This window comes from Astatotilapia calliptera, chromosome 2, assembly GCF_964374335.1.
Source record: "Astatotilapia calliptera chromosome 2, fAstCal68.1, whole genome shotgun sequence".
Classification (NCBI taxonomy): domain Eukaryota; kingdom Metazoa; phylum Chordata; class Actinopteri; order Cichliformes; family Cichlidae; genus Astatotilapia; species Astatotilapia calliptera.
The window spans coordinates 8,920,154-8,940,494 of record NC_137423.1 but is presented as its reverse complement, the minus strand read 5'-3'; the positions used below and the strand labels follow the sequence as shown (position 1 = coordinate 8,940,494).

At 41.3% G+C, this 20,341-nt stretch overlaps 3 long non-coding RNA genes across 3 annotated transcripts; 1 reads left to right on the top strand and 2 right to left on the bottom strand.

Moving 5' to 3' along the window:
* Positions 1-2,239: 2,239 nt before the first annotated feature.
* Positions 2,240-2,764, bottom strand: LOC145430312 (uncharacterized). The gene is made up of 2 exons (XR_013910788.1): positions 2,612-2,764; positions 2,240-2,521 (listed from the first exon to the last, which is right to left on the bottom strand). It is a non-coding gene; the product is annotated as an uncharacterized LOC145430312 (long non-coding RNA).
* Positions 2,765-7,045: 4,281 nt separating this feature from the next.
* LOC113031598 (uncharacterized) lies at positions 7,046-11,038 on the bottom strand. Its single transcript, XR_013910786.1, has 2 exons — positions 10,919-11,038; positions 7,046-10,067 (listed from the first exon to the last, which is right to left on the bottom strand). It is a non-coding gene; the product is annotated as an uncharacterized LOC113031598 (long non-coding RNA).
* Positions 10,970-11,623, top strand: LOC113031589 (uncharacterized). Its single transcript, XR_003273754.2, has 2 exons — positions 10,970-11,421; positions 11,502-11,623. It is a non-coding gene; the product is annotated as an uncharacterized LOC113031589 (long non-coding RNA).
* The last annotated feature ends 8,718 nt before the right edge of the window (positions 11,624-20,341 follow it).

Below are 20,341 nucleotides of genomic sequence, written 5' to 3'. Positions count from 1 at the left end.
TCTATGTGTCAGGTCAAGAGTCAGACTCCCCACTGGGTGGATGCTCTGTTGTGTGCTGGCTCACTCCCAGGAGCTGCTTGGCGGGCCTCAGCCCCCTGGCTCTGTCAGATCCCTGCTGGGGGCTAAGGTGTTCCTGGGTCTTAGGTCTTTGGATGACTGTGGTCCAGGTCTCCTCCATGCCTGCTTCAGGCAGGGGCTGTGGCTCCCCACACCCACTATGAGACACTACATGGAGAAACCTTATGAACATAAGCACGCTCACACGCTCACACACACACACACACACACACACACACACACACACACACACACACACACACAGAGATGTGTACACAAGTGTTCACATAGGTGTACACACAGGTACCCACAGACACACACTATCTTGGAGTGCTACTGCCTTTAAAAATATCTTGTATTGTCAATACTGTGTGATTTTTATTAACATTGTCATTGTTATTTATGCATATGTTTGCAATTGCTGTGCTGTTCTAATAAAATATATCACTATCTAGTGGAATATTATAGCGAATAATGTTTTTATCTTGCAATATAAAGAGCCTTGAGGCAACTGCTGTTGTGATTTGGTGTTTTATAACAAAAAATTAATTTAAACTGAATAGAAGTGAACGGAAACTTGTTGAAAATGCTCAGCAGAATGTCTGCAAGGATGCGGGCCCTGTGCCAAAAATTAAGACAAGGGAATGAAAAATAAACGAATGAATAAAAAAATGCAGAGAGAAAGGCTGTTTGATAGGAAAGTATTGTTGTTAGCTTAGATTTGTTTTACGACTGACTGATTTAGTGACTCATCTAAAAATTTTGATTAGTTTATTGAAGCCTTTTGTTTGATCCTTTGACTTGCCAGTTTTGCTCTTCCTTTTAAACTTAAGCTTAACACCAATCGATTTAGTGTAAGTTATGCTTTTCCACTAGACTACCAGGGTATAGATTAACCTATAACCAATCACCTGCTTTTCATTAAATTGGCTTTATTCTTGAATTAAACATTGCAGTAAGATGCTTAATTTGGGGGTAAGGTGGCGTTTTCTCCTTTTGTGCAAAGGTCTGCCAATATTGAGTTCAAAGATGTTGGTTCCAACCTGATGACCACACCATACATAAGGAACCAGCTCCCAACCAGCAACACAAGTGGTTTTCTGCAACTTCTGCTGTGAGCTTTGTGCTCAAACTTAAAGCAGGCATAGGCCTTTTTATTTTGGTAGGGTAAGGTAAGCCTTCGTGTTTTAGTTGGGTTTATCTTGTTTGGGACTTGTGGACTGATTTGTTATTCTGGCCCTAACTTACCCCAACACTAATTTAATCTCCTATGTTTGTAAAAGTGTTGATTAATAAATAAAACCTTTATTCATCATTAGTTAGCTGTTCATGAGGCTGCTCTGGGAAAATGGATGCTTTTCATTTTGCATCTCAGCCCCCTTAAACCGGGAATAATAAACCTACTGAAAATATTTTAGAGACAAAGCTGTACCAGCCACAGCAGATCTACCTACTAATCACAGTACCTTTTAGACCCTTAAAAAAAAGAAGCTCACATAAAGCAGTTATTTTCCCGTGCCACACGTAGTCCTTTCTGTGTGAGGCCCAATGCTGCCAAATCACACGCGTGACGGACATCTGCACCGTGTTTATGTAAATAACTCCTTTTGTTCTGCTGCAGGACATGCTACAGCCAGAAAATACACAAAGCCTGGCATTTCTGCTTTGTCTATGACATTTACAAAGGGACAGCTAAACACTGAGGCTGTGTAACCCATCGGAGACTCCAAAGACCGCGTGCCGATTGAACTGTCATTGTGCCACAGTAAACCCCATTTTACTTTTTTTTTTTTTCCCTGTTTGATTTCCACCCCCTCACTTTGCTGCCACATTTTCTGTCGACCAGCTCATGGACAGGCCATGTGATGCGCAGCCAATGACGGGAGGTGATACCACAGCCATGATGCACCTGTGCTGCTTATAACAGGATGAAAACCCATGGATGTCACCAGCTTTTATGGTTCATTCCCTGCAAATGTGGGTTCCCTCTTGGGGGGGAGAAAGACGGGTATCTTTCTTTTATCCAAAATGACTGCTGGCATGAAATATAAGGCCTATAAACAATCTCTGACTTTTTTTTTTTTTTACTTTGAATTGCTGATTAAAACAAGAAGCTGTTTTTTGTTCAGCTTCATTGCTGTCACGATTAGTGGAGCGGACTCAGGCGCAGACTACAAGTTCCTTCAAATCAAAAGTGAATTTATTTACAGTGTTCTCCACAGTGAAATATATACACACACACACACACACACACACACACACACACACACACACACACACACACACACAACTGTGTCTGGGGAAAAGGGGCCGGGGTTCCAGGGTCCTGGAGTGAAAGGGGCAGGAGTCCAGGGAGGGGAGATTTCCATACAGCCCTCGCAAACACACACAGCTCCTCTTCTTTCCTCTACCACTCTTGCTCATGCTCAGTCACCGTGCACAGGGAAACGGGTCCAGGGGAAATCTATACACAGACAGAGGAAACAGTTAGTCTCCTGGTTCAGACGTACTCACGAACAAACTTTGCAGAGTGCAGGACGATTGACGCTGATACCTCAACGATCCAGCGACGAGTAGAGCAGACTCGCCATCTTAAGTAGGACTCCAATTCTCGTAATCAGCGGCAGGTGTGCTGATCATCCCCAGGTGCGTGGGCCAGGAGCGGGAGCCCATACTGAGCTCCGCCCCGGCAGGAGAAAGAGAGAGTGGGAGAGGACGAGAGAGAAAGAGAGAGCAGAGGCGAGAGAGGAGAATAAACAAAACAAAGCGCCTGACTGCTGTCAGCTGGCGAGGTGCGGGGACCATGACAATTGCCTCCAGTTGTTTTGACAGAAATGTGTGTGCTTGGAAATGGTCTTCAAAACAATATTTTGTTATCATTTGTCAGGTATGCAGACACAGGAAATTTGCTTGTCTGTACAGTCAGAGGAAGGACTTTATTGGACTCCTGGCAGCCATTGTGTAGTCTTCCAGTACATTTCCTCCATTAAAGCTGCAAATTTGGCTCCAAGTTGCAACATCAAACGTTACAAAAACCTCCATCAGAGGAAAGTACAACAGCAGTTATTACCTGTTGTAAGCAGAAAAGCATAACTAGAACCATGAATACATTTGCATAACATTTTTAAATAAATGTTGCACTAAACAATCTCTGACCTTTTTCAGCCCTATAGCTAAAACCAATTACTGCAGTTGTTTTGTGAAAAGAAAATCAGTCAGTGCATTGTGTTTATTTCCAGGTGTTCTTTTGTTTAGTAGAGGAAATGTTTTTAAGAAGAGAGCAAAAGCTGTGGAGAGAGAGCTTTAATTGGCTAACTGCAGGTCACCAAACAAACCCTTCCAACCTACAAAGCAGCACAAAATCCATGATCATCTTCATCAGTATGTTTAGAGGGTTTTTTTTTTTCTTTTAATGATTTGAAAGCCCAAGCTTAAGCATCTCCCAGTGCTCACAGATGGGAATTTACTTATTTTGATTTTCTTCATGAGTGAGGTGAGAGTGGAGCAGTCACAATCTAGTGACCAAAAGAATATACAGAAGATACAAGCAATAGGAATGAAGGTTTTTTGTAGGTTGTCTGAGCTTCTCCCAAATGAACGAGCTCCTTCTTGAGCCCAGAGTAGAGCTGCTACTCCTCCACATTGAAAGAAGGCAGTAAAGGTGGTTTAAGCGTCTGACTGGGATGCCTCCGTTTGGGGCATGTCCTAGTGGGAGGAGGCTGGAGAGGTTACATCTCTTGGCTGGTCTGAGAATTCCTCGGTGTCCCACTGGGGGAGTTGGAGGAAGTGGCCGGCAGAGGGAGGTCTGGTCATGTCTAAATGGAGACCAAGATGTGAGGTTGATATGGAAAATTCCTAGGCTCATTACATTGATGCCACTAAAGCATCTTTTTTACATCAAGAATTCACGTTTACATGCAAATGAGGCCATAACATTGGCCTGTTATTAAAGGTGCTTCCAGATTAGTTATGACTGATGTGTACTATGTGGAATCCAAGCACTACCAATACACACGTGTTCTGGTTTTGGTATGGCTACTTTTCCACCAGACCACATCTTTGTATGCCTGAGCTGGATCCAGCTCTGCCTTCATCAAACTGACTCTGGCGTAGCAAGTGTCATTAAATTCAAAATTCAATGTGATCTGCCAGACTTGGTTAGTTTTGAATAAAAGTACTTTAACACTAGAATTACTGAGCCTTTTTTTTCCTGGTGCAAATCCCTACTACTAGATTTATTAGCCCTGCGCAAATTTGCGTAAATCCCCTGAACCTCCCCGTAAGACCTCCTAGAATTACTGACTTTTTTATTTTCTGGTGGAAGTTCCGAGGTGTTAATCACCCCTGCTGAAATTTTCACAGATCATCAGCTCGATTCTCCTCCTGCTTTTGTTGTGCAAACCACCCATTATCTTTGAGGCCTGGAACATTTGCATTTGTTCACTCAGAGTAGCTCAGATCCAAGGCAAGAGAAAAATCGGTGTTACAACCCTACAATGGAGATGAAAGCCTCTCAGCAGGGTGCTAGGAGGTGATAGGTTCAGGGAATTTACGCAAATTTGCACAGGGTTAGTAAATGTAGTAGTAGGGACTTACAGCAGGAAAAAAAGGCTCAGTAATTCTAGTACTAACACCCCGCTGAGATTTTCACAGGCCTTCAGCTCCATTGTTCTCCTGCTTTCGTTGCGCAAAACACCCTCCCCCAACCAGGAGAGATTTGTGTATGTGTAGGAGTGGCATTGCTTGACTACAGCACAGTGCTGTGCATAAAAGCAGACCGACCAGGAGGGAGAATCATTTCTTGTTCGCATTTCTGAGAACGCACATCAGGATGGCCTCTGTATCACTGCCACGCAGGAAGAACCTCTCCGCGCAACAGGCTTGGGCCTTGCTTCAGGAAATGGACGAAGCAGATTCTGACGGAGGAGAGGTTTCATTTGTCCAGCAGGCCACTGATACCTCCTCAGAAGAATCTGAAAAGGAGACGGAACAAGAACCCAACATGCCTCCACGGAAGAGGCCCCGTGGTGCTGGGAAGCCCTGTTTGAGCCAGACGGCAAAAGACTGCACTGTGTGGGTAGAGGAGGACATTGGAATGCCCAGTGCAGGAGCAAATCGCTCGTGCTTCACTGCGCAAGCTGGACCCACAGAGTCTGCTAAGGTTTGTCACTGCCATATTACATATTGTAACGACCATGGGTTAGTGGAGCTAAACTGGCTAAACTGCTCACTAGCTAAACGGCTAGTGGGGCGCTAGCGGCTATCGCTAAACTTCGCAACGGATGGAGAGCGCTTGTGCCTCATACACCGCACAACCCCTATCCCGCTCCCACCACATAGAGTCGCGGTGTCAGCCAACCATGCCAATTCAACCCACTCCACAGAACACACATCAACTTCACTGTGGCTTACATTAACATAACACTAACACAACATGCGAATCAAACACATAGGAACTAGCAGAACGATAGAAAACACAGACAACACAATACCCAGAATGCATCTGGCTAACAACCCCAGCCAGGTCATTACAATATGATATTTATATAAACCCATTTAGAGTGAGGTTCATGTAAATTTACCATTCTCTATTTATCTTCCGACAGCGTAAAATTACAAGTGTGCTCCAAAGCTTCCTTTGCCTGTTAGACGTGGGAATGCTACACACCATCAGAGAGTATACGGTACATCAAGCCCGCAGAACAGAGCCGGACTGGAATTTGTCAGTTCATGAACTGATGGCATTCATTTCAATCCTGTTTGTAAGAGCAATCATGTGTCCTGTTGGTGCCATTGTGGATTGCTGGTCAGAAAGATTTCTGGTGCCAGTAATCAAAGAGACAATGCCCCGAGATAGATTCATTTCAATTATGCAACACCTTCGATTTGATGACAAGGACACGCGGGCAGAACGGGTGAAAACAGACAAATTTGCAGCGATCTCCGACATCTGGACACACTTCAACGAGAACTGTGCTAAGAGTTTCACTCCAGGAGAACGCATGACCATAGATGAACAACTGTTCCCTACCAAGGTTTGTTGTCCATTCACACAGTATATTGCAACCAAGCCAGACAAATTTGGGATCAAGTTCTGGATGGCCACAGACTTGGACACCAAATATGTCTGCAGTGCATCTCCTCACTTGGGAAAAGACCCCAGTCGTCAGAAGGGAGAGAGGCTGGCAGAGAACGTGGTCATGAAACTGATGGAGCCGTTTTTGGATGATAGGAGAAAGGTCACAACGGACAATTTCTTTACTTCACTGTCACTGTCGCACAGACTGCTGCAGCGCAAAACAACATTGCTGGGCACGGTGAATAAAGTCTGGCGTGAACTTCCTCAACTTGCACGGATGTATTCCGTAAGAGCAGCAACACGCAGGTGGCCAGTAGCAGTTTTCTACAATATGCTGGACCTGGCGGCTGGGAATGCCTACATTTTGTACAAGGTATGTACAGGGTGGACAGGCAAAAGAAGATTGTTTCTGAGTCTTCTAGCTCAAGAACTACGTTGCCGATTCATGCAGCACAAGGAAATATTAGCACAGGCTGCTGAAGCTGCTGCAGCTGCTGTGCCAGGGACTGGAAAGACAACGCAGTGCCAGGTGCAAGAGAGCTGCAACAGGAATCGCAGCAGGTTTACCTGTGCAACACGTCAGAAATTCACCTGTGCCAAATGCAGGGATGATGAACACTGGGTCTGCAAACGCTGTAAAGTTTGAAACACTTTGAAATTGTTTCTGAAGGTTGTAACACAGAGGTTTGGCCTGGCTTGGATCTGAGCAACTCTGAGTGAGCAAATGCAAACGGGCCAGGCCTCAAGGATAATGGGTGGTTTGCACAACAAAAGCTGGAGGAGGAAAGAGCTGACGACCTGTGAAAATCTCAGCAGGGGTGATTAACACCTCGGGACTTCCACCAGAAAATAAAAAAGCCAGTAATTCTAGTAGGTGTTGGATTTAGGGAAGTAACGCAAATTTGCGCAGGTTTAGTAAATCTAGTGTTAACTAACTTACTTCCAGGTCTCAATTTTGTGACTTTGTATAGAATTGGACTAAATGTGAATTCTGCATCATTGCATATTTAAACATCAATATCAATGAAATGTATTTCTATAGCTTTTGTATTAGAAACCAAAATATTTGTATGAATCCCAGTGCACAAAAAACTTCCTATTGAGTTTAGAAAAATGTAAATAATTATATTAATAAAGAAGCAGAGTATACTGAAAGGCTCCGTACTCATAAGATGTGTAGTAAACCGGAAGCCTTTTGTATTTTAATCAATTATAGTACCACTGGATGTGTATTAGCTCCTCTGGGTCAGTAATAATGATCTGAATCACCACACCATATGCAGACTAAGTCCACCAATGTGGTTTCGTAAATTTGTACTGGCGGACAGCTGCTTCAGGGCTTAGAAAAACTTCAATGGAAGCAGAAATGAAACCCAGCAGCAGTTCAGTGCCTCTTGTCTTATAGAAAATGACAGATACTATCAACTTGAAGCGTCACACAGAGTGTGTTTTCATCAGCATAGGCAAACCTGAGTGGGCGTGTGGCAAGCCTATTGTCAAACACTTACATCAGTGACTTTGAATGAATACGCCTGCCAAAAAAAGTATTTAACTGTCTTTACTTAGCAGGGGTTTTACTCACCCTTTGTTCCATTAAAAATTTAACTGGGAAAACATGAAACAGTGCGGCTCAAGAAAAACATCTTACAGGTCATTTCAGAGCCAGACTAAATAATTCGTAAGAATTCTGAGGCAACAGGGCAGCTAGCTTTGTCGTCTTTTAAATCTTGGATTTCCATTCACAGTAAAACTTTGCTCATACTGTCAAAAAATGGCCTGCAACAAATTTAAAAATGTATTAATATATAATAACTGTTCAGACTGTTCTGTCAGAAGAGGTTTAATACAAGTCCTGCTCCAGAAACTTAGTACATTTGTATTTTCTTTTCAATGTGAAACTTTTAATATTTTGATAATAAGTTGAATGGTTAGATACTAATTGAGAGCAAAAATGAACTTTCACTCTGACCCTCTAGTCTTCAGAGCTGTTTAAAATTTTCAGGGAGATGCCAGAAAGCTTCCTTTGTGCCAAGATAACACCCCAGCACCACCATCAGCAGCCCAGACTGTGGGTACATAACCCTATCATGTGAATGTGGCAACAGCTCTTGTTAGATTTGTATTGTTTATTGTCATTTATGCTTAGAAATATTTAACCATATATGCTTAGAGGTGTATAATCGATTGTGTAGTGATAGGATGTGTGATCCTTAATAGTCTACAAAGGCTTTGTGTGCATTCCAGAATGTTCTGGCATTCACACCAACATTCTGGGAGCATGGGAGAGGTCATACCTTGTCTTATTGTTTTATGGTAGGATAAACGTATCTAACGTATCTATAGATACCTACTTTGTAGGTACTTTGTTCCTTGTTTTCTCTGGAATTCTCTGGAGTCTCTGCCTTCCAATTCTTAACCCTCGTTACCTTACGGTCCATTTCCTGGACTATTTGGATACTTGTTTTGCCCCTTTGGTCATGTGGAATCAATTCCTTATGGGGCCGTTTTTCCTAGTGAGTTTGTTTTATTAAGAATATATTACATTTTGGAGTCCTGCATTAGAGTCAACACTTGTACATTATCGTGATTTGGCTTCACCCAGCAGCAGTTCTATAGTCACCATGAAAACATTTATAGACTAACATAATATTTTCAATTTAAGCCATGAGTGTAGTCCAATCAAATTCACACATTTACTAATTTTGGGGGATGTTTTAATACAGATTATACAAAAATCATAAGCACAATGTTCATTTTGTTGAGCAAAATTAAACAGCACTTCAAATTAAGCGAACAATCACTATGTTACAACAGTTATTATGCTCAAGATTGGCTGTGTGCCACTGATGGCAGGGTATTTTCAGATGTCCTGTGGATCATTGATGAGCTCATATGACTCATAGATGAGCATCAAAACAATAGTTTGCTGATGAAGTGTTCAGAAACTGAGATTCCCTTCTAGTTACACAACAAAAGCCCAAAACCTATAAAAAGAAGTGTGTCCTCTGTCCTCTGCCTACCCCCATTTTGCTTTGTTATTTTGTGTTTTCCCCCTCCAGTGCTGGTAAGTAGGCCATGTTAATTTAAAAATACAATCTCTGAATAATAATGGTTACAGAATCAATGATCCCATCTTCCCCCAAACTCACAGCAAGTAGCCTACAGTAATGGCTATACATAGCTCATAATGAGAGCAGATCGGGATCTGATTTGTTCCCTTAAAATGTAAGTCTTTTCCTTTGGACCTGCAGTTGTGGATTAGATTACTTACACTGTACACGTTAGGCTGTAATCTGGTGTTACTGCTGTGTGTTCTACACAAAGATGTGTTCACCTCTCTGAGTAGAATCTGTTGTCAAGGGGCACAATCATCTTCTCAGGAAAACCTTCTGGTTTCCACTTGAAATCTGCTCAATACTCATATTTGCAAATTAAACAATAAGTTCCCAGAATCAAATGCAGTTCAATAGCCAGGCAAACTCATATTTTCATATACCTTCTTTCTTGAGACTTATGCTGACAGGTGAAAATTTATCAAAGGAAACTGCCTCTTCAACCCAATTCCATTGATCCATAAGTGTCAAGCTATATAAATAAATATATAAATTGTTAATGTATAATGCCCATCACATCATTAATATTAAGATCTAAAGATTGGGCACATTTCTGAATTTACCTGAGCATATCAGTGACACACTAAGACCCAGGCTACAGTTAGCAGATCTGTTGGCTACAAGCACATAAAAGCACAGGTTGTTCCAGGTTACAGCCACATCTGGAAGGGAAGAGATTCCCCATCCCTGTGGGGAATATGCGTAGACACTCAGGCAGCCACTGATAAACATCAAAGCAAAGCCTCTCTTTAATGATTCATGCTTGTTCTGTGTGCAGTGGATCAGCACCAGCGGGACCTTCAGTGTGTCCCAAATCCCTGCAACACAAAACAATTTTGTAACATTTGGCTAAGCATCAATGCAGACAAATCTGGATGCAAATACCACATTTATAATGGTTAAAAATTCAAAAGAGGATCAGAAATTAGTATTATTTGGAGTTCTGAGTGACTTGAATGGGGGGATTTATACAAATGGCAAGTTTAAATGGTTCTGAAGTGTTACCAGGGTGCAGCACTTCTTTCTCAGAGAGCCAGAAGAAGTGCATGATTGCATTAGCATATTACATCGGGGCTTTCTGTGGGAAACTGAGGTCTCAAGGCGAGCAGACGTCTGTTTGTTTCTAAATAAAGCAACTTGCCAATGAACTCATTCTGCAAGGTGCAGGAAAAGAAACTCAGAATACATGCCTGTTTGTTCTTTTTCACTTCAAAACCACACAAAGCCGGTGCCATTTCAAAGAAGCTCTGTTAAAATGAGGTTCTTGCATCACCACAGCTCTGCGGGACTGAACTTCAAGCTGAATTCATCTCTTTTGTTCTAACTTGTTCTAACATTTGCCTGGAAATATATAGGAAGTTTGCTGCTCAATATTTCTCAAGTTCTCATTGTAAGGCGATTTAAGTTGAGAGTAAAACATACAGAAGACGACACACTGTCTGAGCCTTTTGCACTGGGAATGTCTCACCAAGCAGCTTCTGAAAAGTAACTGCAAATATTTTGGAAAATCTCTTCCAATTGTGTTATATTTTATTAAAATCTGATGACGCAACGTGTTTATTTTACCATTTGTCACTCCTATTATTTATACAATCGCCAGTAATACTTTCTAATTACAGAGACTGCCAAAGCCTTATAACATTGTATGCACAACAGTAAATTGTTTTACCTTTTACTCACTTTCACTTTCTGTGCATGTTCTTTTTGTGTCATTTTCAGTTTCAAAACATCTTTCTGAAGTTGCTCTTCAAGATACCATGAGGTTAAAAGTACATCATCCATTGTGGTTGTCATGGTCCGCGGCCCGGCGTCCGGGGTGCCGCTGGGATGTCCACGCCCACGAGCGTGGCTGCTAACCCCACACCTGCATCCCATCCCAGGCGATCATCAGGTGGACTATTTAATCCTGCCCTACCTGCTGCTCCACGCCAGTCCGTAGTCGCCTCTCAGCGGTAACGTACGCCTGCGGGAAAAGAACTCTTATGACAAACTCTCCATCGGACCTAACACTGTTTTTTCCCTGTGTACCCAGATCACAACTCGGCATGTTTTTGTTTACGAGCCACCTGCCTGTCCACCTGTCCGCCTGATATTTGGTTCACCATCAGCTTCGCCGTCTCGACCCCTTTTGGAGCTCCACCCCCCTCTGGTTCACTCGGCCCGGCTATCACCGTGAGACGCACACTCCACCTTCCCTCGTATGCTGCCTTTTTTCCGCACCCCAGTAATCTGTCTCTCTTTTTGTTTTACAGCCTCTCACAGCCCCGCTCTCGGCGTTCCCTGCGCGGTCCCTCGGTTTCTTCTGGTTCCATACGTTGTTTTTCAGGCTACCCTCACGGGACACCTTTAGTTGCAATAAAAATTACTTTCTTTATTCGCTCCTACCCTAGTGTGTGTGTTCTGCTACTGGGTCCTGCCTGCGCTCGGAACTTCGGTTCATGACAGTGGTCATAAACTCCACGCAAAAACTGTAGCTGAAAAATGACTATTTAATTCATCTCAATGCAAATCAGTATTTATATTGTGCCAATTCACAACAAAAGTACCCTCAAGATGTTTAATTTACTCTAATATAAAGATATTACAATAGAGAATCCCCAACAATCAGGAGATCTCTTTAAAATAAAACAAAACACTTGGCCAAAGTAGGAAGAAAGAAGTTTTATTTGTTTGTGTGGAAAAAAATGGACTCACATTTAACCCAAGTACCAAACCCTTCTGCTGTGCTGTGGTGAATGTTGCCTTGTGTTCGTTGTTTTCTGGTAAAAGTGACTTTAAAAGTTACCTGGCAGGCAGCTGGTGCGGCAGGCAGCCGGTACGGCAGTCTGCAGCGTTGTGACAGTTCTTTGTCATTTTAATTGACTGTGAATAAGAGATAAGGTCCTAATTGAATTTGGCTGATCAGCACAGACTGCTGTTCAAACACAACCTCGACACTAAACAAGATGCATAAAGGTAACATCAGATATTTCTTCTTCGTTTTATAATGGCTCATTCTGTCAAACCACATCCAGTCCTGTAATTACGAGATTATGATGATGGTTTTACCATTGTTATTGATGCTATATACATGATTTTCCTTCAAAGATATAACAAGCAGTTTATACATTCTTAACTAATTTCCACGACTATAGAGGTTTTAGGGTCATAGACACAAACCATAATAAATACATAAATACCCATAAAGCAAATGATTACAGTGTGGAGAAAAATGAGTCACGAGTCATGAATTCAAGCTGTCAAGTAGCTTACTTAATCTTTTTGCATCCTGAATATTTATGAATCTGTCAAGTTCAACACCAAGATAAAGAATACCACTTCCTTGGAGATTTAAAAGCTGTTTAGCACATAGATGAATACTGAACCACGTTAAATGCTGACAGCAAAGGTTCTAAACATTTTTCTTTGAAACAGCCAATTTAATTATTTTTCCTGTGAGAAACTGACACCTCCTTAACCTCCAGCTAGCTTTACTTCATCTGTTAAGGTACAACCAGCTTACATCTTTTTGTTCTCGTAAGGTTTGACCTAACTGCCGACAGAACGCCATAGAAACAACACTGGTACCTTAAAATTTAACTGTATCATAACAAATTTCAAAAGGGGTCTCAATTCAACTTCTGCCAAACTTCTTTAAAGTCACATTTTAACCCAAAACAAGCTATATTGCTGTTCCCCCCCCAAATCTAACCAAATAACCAATATAAACTTCTTATTGAGGCACTGGTTGAAATAAAATACATGGGTGTGCAGGGCCTCAAATTGAAGATAGAAGCCATTAGAAGCACCAATAATATGGACCATTTCTCTCTTTGTGGGATGCAGCAGCTTGTAAAATCTAAAGACAGTGTTAGAATGTCGTTAAATACCCATGCGTGCTAGCTGTAGTAAATCACTCTCTGGAGCTAGAATTAAGCATTTCTGTTATTCTTTTATCGTGTCAGTGCATTGTGTTCTCTTTTATGTTGTCTGATTCAATTAAATGTCACTCAAAAGTCTTCTAATGGACTCCCTGAGCTCTTCTTTTCTCTTTCCTTTAGTTTTCCTGCTGAATAGTCCAAGAGAAGAGAGTTTTTTTGTACTTTAAGAAACCAAGAGAAAATCATTAACATATTATCACTAAAACAAACTACGTGTATCACAGATGATATTTTCATAGGTGTATTTAGTCAAAACTCAAATGTAAAAAAAAAATAAAGTGGAAGAATCTTGTAGGTGCTCCAGTGCCAGAGGCCTAGAATTTTGTATTTTGACATCCTTTGTGACTTTCTAGAATGCCTGGATAGAAATAAGTGTTGTTAATGCGACAGTCACACTAGGACAAAAAGTGGCTGGAGACTGCGGCATAACCAAAACTGTTTCCACCGCGTGCACCGTGAACAATCATCGCTTTTGAAACATACAGGGACCAGGTCGTCGTGTTCAAAGCAACTTTGGTACGACAATACAGTGTTGGAACAGCAATGAGATGGAGTCGTCTGCTTTCAGTTGTCAGTTTGCATTTGAATGGGGGTCATGTTGGCATTTACATACAATGTGTTTGTAATAATAATAATGGATTGGATTTATATAGCACTTTTCAAGGCACCCAAAGCACTTTACAATGCCACTATTCATTCACTCTCGCATTCACACACTGGTGGAGGCAAGCTACGGCAGACTGAAAGAGGCGAGGCTGCCATATCGCGCCATCGGCCCCTCTGGCCAACACCAGTAGGCGGTAGGGTAAAGTGTCTTGCCCAAGGACACAACGACCAGGACAGAGAGCCCAGGGATCGAACCAGCGACCTTCCGGTTACAGATACGCTTTCCAACCCCCTGAGCCACGGTCGCCCCAATAATACAGCAATATCTGTTGCCATTCAGATCAGATAGTTGCTGCCTGATGACGATTTAACTTCAAAATGACAGACACATGGCAACCTTGGTTTTATACAGGAATAGAACCAGTTGAGTCCCTAATCACTGCAGACTGAGTCATGCTGATTGCAGTGTCTGTCTGCATTTATTAATTAGACAGCAGTTATTTGCAAATCTTTACTTCTCTGTCTGAGAGGTGACTGCAGTCAGGTTCAATCTAACTGCAATTATTTGGAGACAAGTTACCTTCCACCAGGTGACCTCCTGACTGAAAGTGGTCGGTCAGGTAATTGAGCAACCACTGTTTTTCCTAGTTGCAAGGAGACTGCCGTCCTATTGTTATTCTAGTTTGACTAAACCATAAGCTTTCAATTTAAATTTGGAAGTTAGCGCCACAACAAGCAAAGCAACTCAAGTTATTTTGGGCCTTACAGGGATTGTTATGCAACTGAATAAAGCAGGTGCAACTATAGAGGCTGGATACAAGTAGAAATAACTGAGAAATTGCATTTTGGTATTTTTAGTAATCACGTTAGCCTGCGCATCTCTGTCTGAAAAGCCAAATTAACCAAAAATCTAGTGATCATTAAAAATGTATTTAAAAAATGAATCTTGTTCGTAAAAGTCTAAACATTTTGTATGTCCACTTATGCGGGAATAGTAAACCAAGACAGTAATAAATGATACAAGTTTTCTTTAACTATCAGAAGATTCACTTATTAACATTCTACTAGAAGGTTTTCATGTCTCCTAGCAACAGTAGTTCAGATAAAACTGTCTGTACATACCACACCCCGCCACCACCTCCTACACTATACAAACACACACACACTGAAGCATCCTGCAAAGGACTGAAGTGTCATCTCAGTGATGAGCTGCAGTCGAAGTGGTGTCACTCTGTCACGTCAGTATTTCCTTCGTGACAAAGAAAAATACTGCGGCATTTTCCTCCTCGAGGTAAACAAAAACATTTGGGAGGGCCGCCTGAGTGATGACTGATGTCTGTGAGTGACCAGGGACACAAAGAGAGGCCGGACAAAAAGATCTCTACGATCGGCTTCAGTTAAAAGGATATTTATCTGTGCATGGGGCCAGTACCTGCAGTTTAAGTGTTGTATAAAGCGCATTAATAAAAAGGCAGTAGCTCATATTTTCATTTTACTGTAAAGCATCAAGCATGTCTGATCAGGTTGCTAAACTACAACAAATTTTCTAAATCGATGTTTCCAGTTGTGAAAGGGGCAGAGAGTTCAGATAAAGATTTATGTGATCAATTTATGCAACCATCATGTTTTTTAAAGGTCGCTGCACAGAGCTGGCTGTTATTCACAGTTCAACAATTGGAGTGGTGTGGATGAAACCTGCAAGCATGATCTAAATACACAAAATAGTTCTCAGCAGACATTTTAATTTGGTACAAGTAGCACAAACTGATAATGATGTATTTCAGCTAACTGTCAGTCCTGGTCTTTTAAATACTGCTGCTTGTGTCTGTACCTTACTGGGTTATGGCAATATCTCTCCTGATATATGCATGTTTGTTTGTGAATGATTGGCATCATATTTAAACACAGCAGTGATTCATCAACGTGCAGTCTACACAATATTGAAGAGGAATATTTTAACCCAAACCAAAATCTTTGCAGGATTTGATAGTTTAGGTTCCCAACGTAAGTAAAATAACAGGTAATCAAGTGAAAACACGGTCTCTCTCACAACTTAAGGAGGTTAAACACAGTTAAAGTGTAGCATTGATGTCCGATCAGAGACACTGACATATCAATAAAAATAAGTGATCTGGAGGAGTCCAACAAAGTGGCATCCTTCTATTTCTAACCCTTTATATCAGTATAGATGTCCTGCCGGCTCAAAAATGACAAGAATCAAGTCACATTTTTCAGTTATTCTTGACAAAGGGTATAATGTGGAATGTAAAAGTCTTATGGCATGTGCTTTAATGTCTTACATTTGCTGGTATTTTATGTAAACTCCACTGCATTATTGTTACTGTGTTGCTTTTCACACTATGTTGGTGGCAATCAAATTTAAAATTAAATAAATTAAATAAAAATAAAAACTGCACTTCATTACACAATGATTAATGTCCAGGCATATTAATTAGTCACTACCCCGTACCTAATGAGTAACGATGTGTCGGGATCTGTTCACGGGACCCGGAGCTCGTTACTAGCTGCTACTTAATGACAAAGTCAACCTGTCACAGGGGTTCTGGACTTCACCCATGGGTGCTGTTGGCTGTGTGAAGCCAGTGAGCAGGGCCGTTCATCTTATCCTGTGCAGTGCCTGGAGGCCAATGTGGGCAGCTGGAGCCCAGATCATTGTTTCTGAATTATAACCACTAATTATGCAGCTCCGCCACATGATGGGAGCGCTATCAAATGGGCTTAATTGACATTCATGATCTTGGATGGACGCGTTGCACCATAGTGAGAGCTTAGTGTGTCTGTACCTGGTGCCAAATGAAACTGCACTTCCTTACGCGCTTATAATTACCACAAAAATCCTATTTACTTATATAACTGCTAATATAAATTGCAAAACTGTACAAAAGAATCTGGCACTTTGTATAAACAGATATTTAATGGAAGACTGACGATTCATCTGTGACCTTGGAAACAGCAGTGACAAAGCAACATGAACATGGTTCAGTTGTTTGGTTAATTGTTTCTAAATCAGTAAACCATCTGCCCCATACAACACAGGGGCATTTGGGTTGTTTAAATAAATATTTTATAGCTATTCCCTATTCCCATGGCGAACGGGAAACAGCTCCTCGGGGAATATGAAATGGCCCTAAAGGGGACACTGAGGGAATAGGGAAAGTTGGAGAAGCTAACATTTCTTTCCTTTTCAGATTTTATATCTATTTTCCTTCCTTCAGATCAAACATATTCCTGTTAACCACAAATATTAGTAATAATCTCCTAGCTTATAAACCAGTGTGCTTGCTAACTTTGTCTGCTTTGCCATGTCTATGGCAAATATAGAATTTTCCGCTCTGACAGACTATGTCACGAAAAGACTAAATGATGAAGAGGCTCAGTCAGGAGGGAGGAGACTCTGTGCTGACTGTGCTGCAATTCCTGCTGTCTTTAAAACAGAGCTCTTATTTTCTGTAGTAGTATGGGGGGCAGGGGGCGGGGGGACTGCTGTTTGGGTTGGATAGTTTTGTATTGAGTTGTCGCTCGAAACCGTTTGGGAATAAATGTACGAAGTGCATATTAAATACATTTGTTTCTTTCATGCTGGATGATCTGCATTAAACATTATTACAAATAGTTATTATTCTTTTTCCAGCCTTTAATTTTATGAGTGTAGACCCGCTGAGTGTGCTCTTCTCATCTCTTTTATAATCCTGCTGTACATCTATGTAATTAAACTCACAGGAAGCTGCCCAGAACACAACTCCCAGGTGCACCTTAATAGCTGTGGTCTTGTAGCAGAAACCAAAGAAAGTTGTTCAATTAGGTTAGTTCACAGTGTCCTGTGAAGAAGTTGCAGAACATTTTCTGGTAGCTATACAGATCACGGGTGCGGTGGATGCTTGTAACTCCTCCAAGTCAAAAGTTTATGAGACCCTACCAAACAAATATTATCTGATCCAGCTGTCTGCATTTGAGAGAAAATTTTAAAAATGGCTCTTTATGCATAGAAAAGAATTAATGGTTCGTACACTGGAGAACTCCCCTTTCCTTATTTATTGCATCTAATAAATAAGGAGTGACCAATGCTAATAATATTCAATCATCACCTCATTTTCTGTAGGATAAACAGCTGTAAAATACTTGCAAGCGATACATATTATCATAAACTAGATGCAATAAATAAGAAAATTGGAATTCTAGCTTGCACTGCCCCACATGGTGCTGAGGATATGCATGGATTTTTTTTTTTTTCCTGTGTTATGGAGGCTATTTATACATATTTCTATTAAAGCCAAGAAATTTAACAGCTCAAAGCTCACCAGCTGTGGGGTCTCAACAAAACTGAGGAGCTTTCCGATTTGTGAAAATGTAAATATAAGATAAAGATGCATGAGAGCATAATTCACCCAGTTTATCTGGCTTGTTTCCATCTGAAAACTAAAATTTCATTTAATAAAACTCCTTAAAATTAAAATTAAGATGCAAGTCCAAACTGAACCAGAATGGCATGTGTGCATACAGTAACTGACTAATATGTGTACCAGTATTGTGGAAAAAGGAGACAAAAACCTATCACAACCCAAGGAGAGAATATAAATTAGATGCACAACACCAGCCATGTATGTAAGCTTAAAAGTGTGTGACAGAGAAAGAGGCTGCTGCTTTGACTCTGTATGTGTGAACACAACATTAGTGCCTCTTAGACGAAGTTCAGCAAAAACAGTGGTTGTTTGTATAACCCTGGAGGCTGTTTCACTGCTGTTATTGGACGTTTTGCCACACTTTTTATTATTCCTCCATCATCATGGCTGCATGACTCTTGTAACTACTTGAAGCCACTCTGCACATATTAAATGCCAAGTCTCTATTAAAAATTAGGCTGTAAGTACGTTATGCCCATAATATTCTCATATTAATAAGAGAACTGTGACCGAAGGCACTCCCACTGATTGTGCAAACCAGGATTCACAAAAATAAATGCAAACATGGAAGTGCATTAATCATGTGCTCCCACTCTGATGTAAAAACATGATATTGGCTTCATAATCATAATTGAATTGGCTTATTTTCACAAGATTCCTGACATGGCAATGTATCATATTTTGGGAGCTTAGTTCCACTTGAAGGGTTCACTCTCTCACTGAGCTCTTGAGAGCTGTTTTCAAACCTTCCCCGTCGGTCGCCTTTGGTATCAGGGACTCGAAGAACCACATTGTCCACACTGAGCTGCACTCCAAGCCTTTTTGGGCTCATCTTTAAATAACTAACCCAGTGCACAATAATATGAACAATTAGCGCATTAACTGTTACCATCAGATAATATCAAGGACTAATGGTGATAAATCACGCTGTTTATACACGTCCGGAAAGTGCCTTGAACCAATCTGAATCCTCTCTATTATATTGCAGACAAATTTTGACTGCAAAACTCTGCCAAATGGATAAAATCTCATCCTGACACCAAACAGGGAGAATGCTCATCTTTCAGCAACCTCCTCCTAAACAAATTTCTTATCAGCTGACAGTCTGACATGTTATCCAGCTCAGAGCAATTGCTTTCTTTGTCATGTGGACAGCCCTAGAGCTATCTTTGTGTCATTTTGAACATGCAGGGAAATTTCCATAACAATTTATGCATCTATTAACTTGCTGTGTGCATGTGCACAGCACAGAAAATGCCTCTCTGAACTACATGTGCATGTGATTGATTGTCTTTGTGCTGCTCTGCACCAAGCATGCATCATCTGGAGTCAGTGACCAGCTGCTAGAGCGGCTGTGTGTTCAGGAGGTTATTAAGCGTCTAGAATGGGTAATAGGAATGCTCTTCTGTTGACCTTTTGTGTGTAGCACGGTCCAGTCAGTCACACAGCTGCACACATTTGCAGCAACATGCCCCACAGTTGAGACTTTTCTTTCACTGAAACATCATCGATGTATATGTCACTACTTTGCAAATACTGACCAAACCATGGATGTGAGGCTCAACTGTCTGTCACTCCAACAGGGTAACAAACCACCAGTCACACTCACATTAGACCTACTGTTTGGAAGTGGAAGGAGGCTGGAGTACCTGAAGAGAACCCAGGCAGGCACAAAGAGAACATACAAAATCCTCAAAGGAAGCCAGAACCAGCTGCTGGATTCAAACCCGAGACCCAAGACGATAGTCTTACTTTCCAGTGTAGTAATGCAGAGCTTTAGTTCTTCTTGTAATACTTGAGTTCTGGTTACTGTTGTAACAGTCGGGGTGTTTTTGGTTCCAGTTTGGATTACTTTACTGTTCTTGTTTTTTACTGTGCATCACTGTCTTGTCTCCACTCCTGCCTCAGTCATGTTTCGTGTTTCTTCCTTTGTTATTTCTTTTTTATTCTGGTTAATCTCAAGTGTCTTCTTTCAGTTTTGTTTGCTGTGTGTCTGAATGTCTCACTTGTGTTAAATAAGTGCACGTGTCTCATTTCCTTCCTGTTTCTAATCTAATCTCCCATCAGCCCTCTGTCTATAAACATTCCAGACTCTGTTTTTAAGATGCTCTGATCTGTTTGTTTTATGGTGGTGTCACATGCTGC